General features: G+C 33.8%; 1 protein-coding gene across 1 annotated transcript in view; it reads left to right on the top strand.

Annotated features, from left to right (window-relative positions):
- Positions 1 to 485: 485 nt before the first annotated feature.
- The window catches only part of Fbxl7 (F-box and leucine-rich repeat protein 7), a 33026-nt gene continuing 27511 nt past the window's right edge, over positions 486 to 6000 (top strand). Inside the window, exon 1 of the mRNA XM_013310376.1 lies at positions 486 to 950. The gene's annotated coding sequence lies outside the window, so the exon portion shown is untranslated. The remainder of the gene's footprint in view (positions 951 to 6000) is intronic.

Genomic DNA, 6000 nt, shown 5'->3' with positions numbered 1-6000 from the left:
CTTTGTACGGTGGAAAGTTTGTTAGAAAGGGATAGAGCACTAAGCGTTTGAGTCTCGCTAGCGGGACATCGACCAGCAGCTTTCAGAAAAAACTTCGATTGCATGTCAAAGCTTTGCAACTCGAAAATAAAATTAAACGTTTACCTTAATTGCCATTTATTTCATTTTTAGAGCCATTTGGCATACATATGGTGTTTAAATTCTGTTATATACTAGTTTTACAATATGTTAAAATCAATGCTTAAAAATAAAATTTATTATATAATCGTCACAAGTTCATCAATATAATGCTTTGAATATTTAGTATCAGTGCAATACGAAGAAAGTAACACTTATTGTAGCTTTTCAAGTTACAAGACATTGGTTTTAAGGTTACTTGCCCTGTGGACATCGACAAAAACCGTGCAGCCTGCGTCGCTGTATGTGTGCGTAAGGCTTGTAAGCGCGCACTCAAACATGTGCGGGCGCATACCGAGCGCCGGCGCAGGAGAAACTGTGCGTTTTGCATTCAAGTCTCAGTTGTAAAGCAACTTTTAGGGTCATCAAACGCTTTATAGCGACCCTTTTGTAACTTTGCGCGTCAAATATATTGATTTGTGTATCAAAATGTCAAAAACACGTTATTAAAAAGTGTCTCGGAGTTGTTTCGTTGTGTTGTTGGAATTTGACTCGACAAAAAACTATTTGGAAGTGGTTGCCGCGAGTTGTCACTGTTTCCATGTACTTTGTCATACATCGGTATCGACGTGTAAATTCTGGTTAAGTTACAAAAGTAAGGTTTCATCAAGCTTGTGTTGGTTAAAGTGAAACTATGGTTGTTTCGTGAGGTGAGGTTTTATATGCTGTTCGTTAATTCAGTGCTGGATATGGAAGGAATGCTTTGGAGGTGAAAAATGTGCAAGAATATTTTCTACGTGAAATCTGTCAGGAAAAAGTGGAGTACGAAATAGGTAAGGTTGTTAGAGAAAAATATAAAACTTTTTTTTTTTATAAAATATCTTTTCGATATTTTTTGTAGGTTATCGATGACAAGACACGTTTTTTAAACATTTGCTGTTATATTTACTTACAAAAGCTTTTAAATTTTTGTATTTATCATACGAGATCATCAAAGGAGACTTGAATTTAAAACTTTGAAATATTCCTACTTCAATTCAACTTTAGACTTTAGTGTCCTGATAACTGCGTACTTAAGCTTTTATCTTTACTTAAGTGTGAATGTTATTGTAATCACATCGGATTATAAATTGTACTTAGAAAAAAAAATGTACACATAAAATTGCCAATATCTACACTTAAAGCTAGATCTGTAAGCCTTTTCGTTAAAATTTAACTTGTTACCTTCTTTAGGTCATTGGTCGATTTGGAGCGAAAGCGCTCTGTATAACTTTATCTCATACAAATCCTGTAAGACTTTCTATTTCACCAGTCTCAAATGTAGCTGGTATTTCCACTGCCAAAACACATGCATTAAACATACTGTCGTTCCTCTCATTCTGTATTAAAAGACAGAGATAGGAATATTTTTTAATTCAAGTATTTCAGCAGTGGTACAGATTTTGAAAACTACGTCATATTGTTATTGCTCAAGTTTTTTAACTTACCTATAATTAATTAATTACGAAAGCTTTCTCCATGTAAATTGGTCGAACCTCTATAAGTCTGAGTTGTTAAGGAATCAACTACTCTCCGCTAAGTCAACTCTGATGGATGTAGTCTTTAATTACTGCCGTTGTTAGCTAATTAAGCTGACAATAGACTGGCGGACGTACAGATGGAAAATGTCAACGGTACTAGGATAGCATAGGTTAGTGCTGGACTCTAAATTGTGTAAGCGATTCGATTTTTGAACGTATTGTGTTGTTTTTTTTATGTAGTAGATCAAAGATCAACCAGTAATATGATTTCAAAGATGGATGTAGCAAAATTTTGGCTTAATAATAGAAAATATTCTGGACAGATTCGCGAGCGGCAGCTAGTTTTTACATAATTTTTATCACGAATGTTTTAATTTCTACAATTCCTTTTTCCTCTTATGAAGTACTTATTGTTTTTTAGTATGTATGGTTTAATCTTTATATTAGGACGGTTTTAAAAGAATTTGTCTAATGTAATGTTTATACAGCATCTCAGCAGTCTCACCTGCATGGACACCCCGCTGCTTTATCGACTGGTCTTCGGAATTTTCCTGCTTCACCTATAGACATAAATCTGTCCATTAAGTTTACAGTTGCAGTATTTTTGGTTGTTTCATTATTTTTTTAATGACGTAACGCAAACAAATGTACGCTTACAAATACCATATATATACGACCATGATACAGTCGAGGACGTTAATCTCCTACCCATTACGATGGAATATTGTTTGACGGTAACAATGCAATTAGGTTAAAAACTTGTAATATACGTACTAAATTATAGCTCTGGATGTGATTATTTGCTGTGTGATATTCGACCTTATTAAGAAGGGAATTAAATTCTTTGATTCTACAACGGAACATGTTAGGCACTTCTTTAATGCAAAAAATCATTTAACACATATGGAATACTTTTTTTGCATCAATAATATAAAAATTATATTTCAAACCGACTATTGGCTATATCAAGATGGATGTTCGATAAATCTTACAAATAAAATTCTCGTGCCACAATTATCGTTCCCATATTCCTCCGAAACGGCTTGACCGATTCTCATGAAATTTTGTGAGCATATTGAGTAGATCTGAGAATCGGCCAACATCTATTTTTCATCCCCCTAAATGTTAAGTGTAGCCCCTAATTTTTATTTTATTTTTTAAACAAACACGCGGACGGAATCGCGGGCGACAGCTAGTATTTGTATAAATAATAGTTGGTGCTACTTGAACAAGAAATGCGTATGCCATAAACTGGTTAACAATAACCACACAGAAATATCTTCACGCGATATTCGAAAGCCGGTGCCTGTCAAGCGGGATTCCAAAGACTCTCTATCAAACGCCACGGTTATCCCACTCTAGTTTCACTGAAAATCTTTGCTATAAAGATGAAGCAATAAAGATATAACAGGATGAACCCCCTGTAGCTATAACAAGATGAACCCCCTGTAGATTTCTGAATCAATATAACTGAATTCTTTGAATGTCTTTTGGAAGCTATCTTTTATTGGAAACATAGTGTAATATATCTAAACATATCAGTTACTTTTGACATTCACAATGTCCTACTACTGGTCGAAATACACGCAGTGCTTTAAGCAATCGAACTATCGAAGTTAGAAGTTTTTAAATAACGTTATTAGTCAGTGCAGTTTTTTAGTTTCGGTCGTCATATCGTATTATTAACGAATCTATCTAATACTATCGTTTAGTTTATTAGCAAATCAATAATTCTGGATTAAGAGAACAGACTCGTAACTGAGGCGCATCTTCTCGTTTTTATTGACACTCCGTGTCTCAACGCATTCAATTAAATTAACGATAGTTACAAAGTCAACTGAATAGGACTGCTTTTCTCATTATCGCCTATTTATTCCATAATAAATGAGTGGCAAAACAATTGTAATGAGACAAGAAGGCGCGGAACGTACTCGACAAACTGGTTCATATGCAATGAGGGACCCGCAGCACACACTACATGGCTAAGTCTCTCTACCAACGGGAGTCAAGGGAATAATACAGTTTTATTTTTTTTATCATAAAAATATGTATGGCAGTTGTAGTCAAAAATTGTTGAAGGGTTAGATTGTTATAGACCGATAAACCGGTGGGCAAAAGTCAAACTAAATTATAGCTCACTAGCGCGCAGCTGTCAACGTCAAAAAAGTATCACAAGATCCTTGTTCTACCGTAGCTGTCTTTTTATGTTTTTTTCTTTTATGTCATTTTCTGTGCATGCTATGAAGGTTTTACTGTAATCTGACAGAACTAAGCGCGATAGCAGCGCCTCTCTTACCGATACAGATAATCTTGTCGCACCATAGTAACTGACGTTTAGTACTTTATCAAGGCCTGTACTGGTGTTTCTAGTTTTTTATTATATCATTACTTAATCTGTATTTCATTAAGGTTGGCAGTACACAGTTGCGTTTGGAAAACAATAAAATGTAGACGTGGTCGCACGTCGTGTCTCCATTATAACGAAACAGCTTGGAAGTGAATGGCTGCAGATTAAAATGAACTAGATTACATGTAAATGCACCGCGCCTTTATCTCACTTTAGTATCAGCAACAGTTTCCTTTACGATACACCGGGCAATTAAACATCACGTCTCGATATTGACGCGAATTGCAATGTCTTAGATAAAAGCTTTACATTGGAACGTAGTTTCAGGAGCGATTTCATTATGTTAAGTAAATAAGTGAATAGGCTTTCACTTTAGATATTCAAAGCAAGTATTAACAGGACTAATGTGACCTCAGAAGTAGAAGTCATGAATCGGTATACTGTAGCGGTATTAAATTATCAAAAGAGGTTTTACGAAATAGGTTTGTTTAAGGCTAAAATGTGTTGCTGGCCGGTTACTTATTCTTTCTATATTGTGTCTTTTGTTTTAAGTTTTTAGTTGTTTTCAAAAATTATTAGTTGTTAATGTTACGAAATGGATAGTTTAGTTGTATTGTTCGTATGACTTATTTGTTTCATTTTTACAAAAACGTTGTAATACAAATACATACGTGAAGTACAAAAATATCAAAATATTATTGTGTTTCTTTAGTCGGACGAGTGACGAGTTTCTTACAAAAATGGGGGCACCACTTCCTGCTAATGAAAGTCAAAAAACAAATGACTTGCGGAAAAGATCGATTCATTCTAGCTTAAAACATTATTCGTTACTTTTTAAACGGAAATCTAAGATGTTTATCCATCGTACCTGAAGTTCTTTGTATTATAATTTAATATTAATTTCGCTCTAGAAAGTTTATAAGCAATAATAAAGTCTGCTCTACTTTCCGTCTATGTAAATAAGTTATTATCTTATCTAAAAAGGGTAACTCAATTAATTGAAAACAGCTTTTTAGCGAAGTAATGCAGAGCAAAAGTTAATCTCGTTACTTGTGAAGTTATAGCGGACTGTTGTTAAAATTATAAGCCGTTTCTTTATAGTTTATAGGCACCTTACAATTCACTGACTAAGTGAATACACTCAAGAGAAATTTATAAATACGAGTTGTTTGTATAAAAATCTTTTTCCAATTTAAAAATACGTACAAAGCTTTGTATGCTTTATTATTAAATTGGAACTTATCTTACTAATATTATAAATAGAAATGTTTGGATAGATCAATGGATGTTTGAAGGTATATCCAGAACGACTCAACGGATCTTGATGAAATTTTGCACAGTTGTAGAACATAGTCTGGAAGAACACGTAGACTACTTATTAAGTTTTTTTTTTAATTCCGCGCGGACGAGGTCGCGGGCGACAGCTAGTTTTGTAATAAATATAAAAAGTAACGTGTAACAAAGCTTGTTAAAACATTCAGTGAATAATAAAATTGTTCGACGCGAACAGAGTCGCGGGCGACAGCTAGTCTTTAATAATAGAAGAAAATCAGACATACCAACTTTAAACTGAGTATAGTTAAATATATAAAAACTTTTTCGGTCTAATTCCTACGTTAAAGAAGTAATTTAGGAAAAATCTTTAAAATTCTATATCTCTTTCTATATAAGTAGGTGTTTAGAAACATTGCTTGATCACTTTAAAATTATAATTGGTCATTAAAGTGACGATGGGAAATATGTATCGAGATAATTGGTTCATAAATTAAATTCTGTTATCTTATTGGGGCAGAAAATTGAACCACTTTTAGAAAATGACTGGGTACAAATTGCTCAAGTCCTAATACTTTCACATGATTATGTCACATTGAATTGTACCGTGGGACTTTGAACTCTTACGAACTATTTTATTGAAATTAAGTCTTTGATATAACTAGATCGAATGTCTACTAATAATGGTTTGTCTGACTTCGAACAATTTACGAGGACGACTGATACCTTGTGTTATATTTCGCG

Source organism: Papilio xuthus, unplaced genomic scaffold, assembly GCF_000836235.2.
Source record: "Papilio xuthus unplaced genomic scaffold, Pxut_1.1 DF827714.1, whole genome shotgun sequence".
NCBI lineage: Eukaryota > Metazoa > Arthropoda > Insecta > Lepidoptera > Papilionidae > Papilio > Papilio xuthus.
This window is presented reverse-complemented; position numbering and strand designations above follow the sequence as displayed.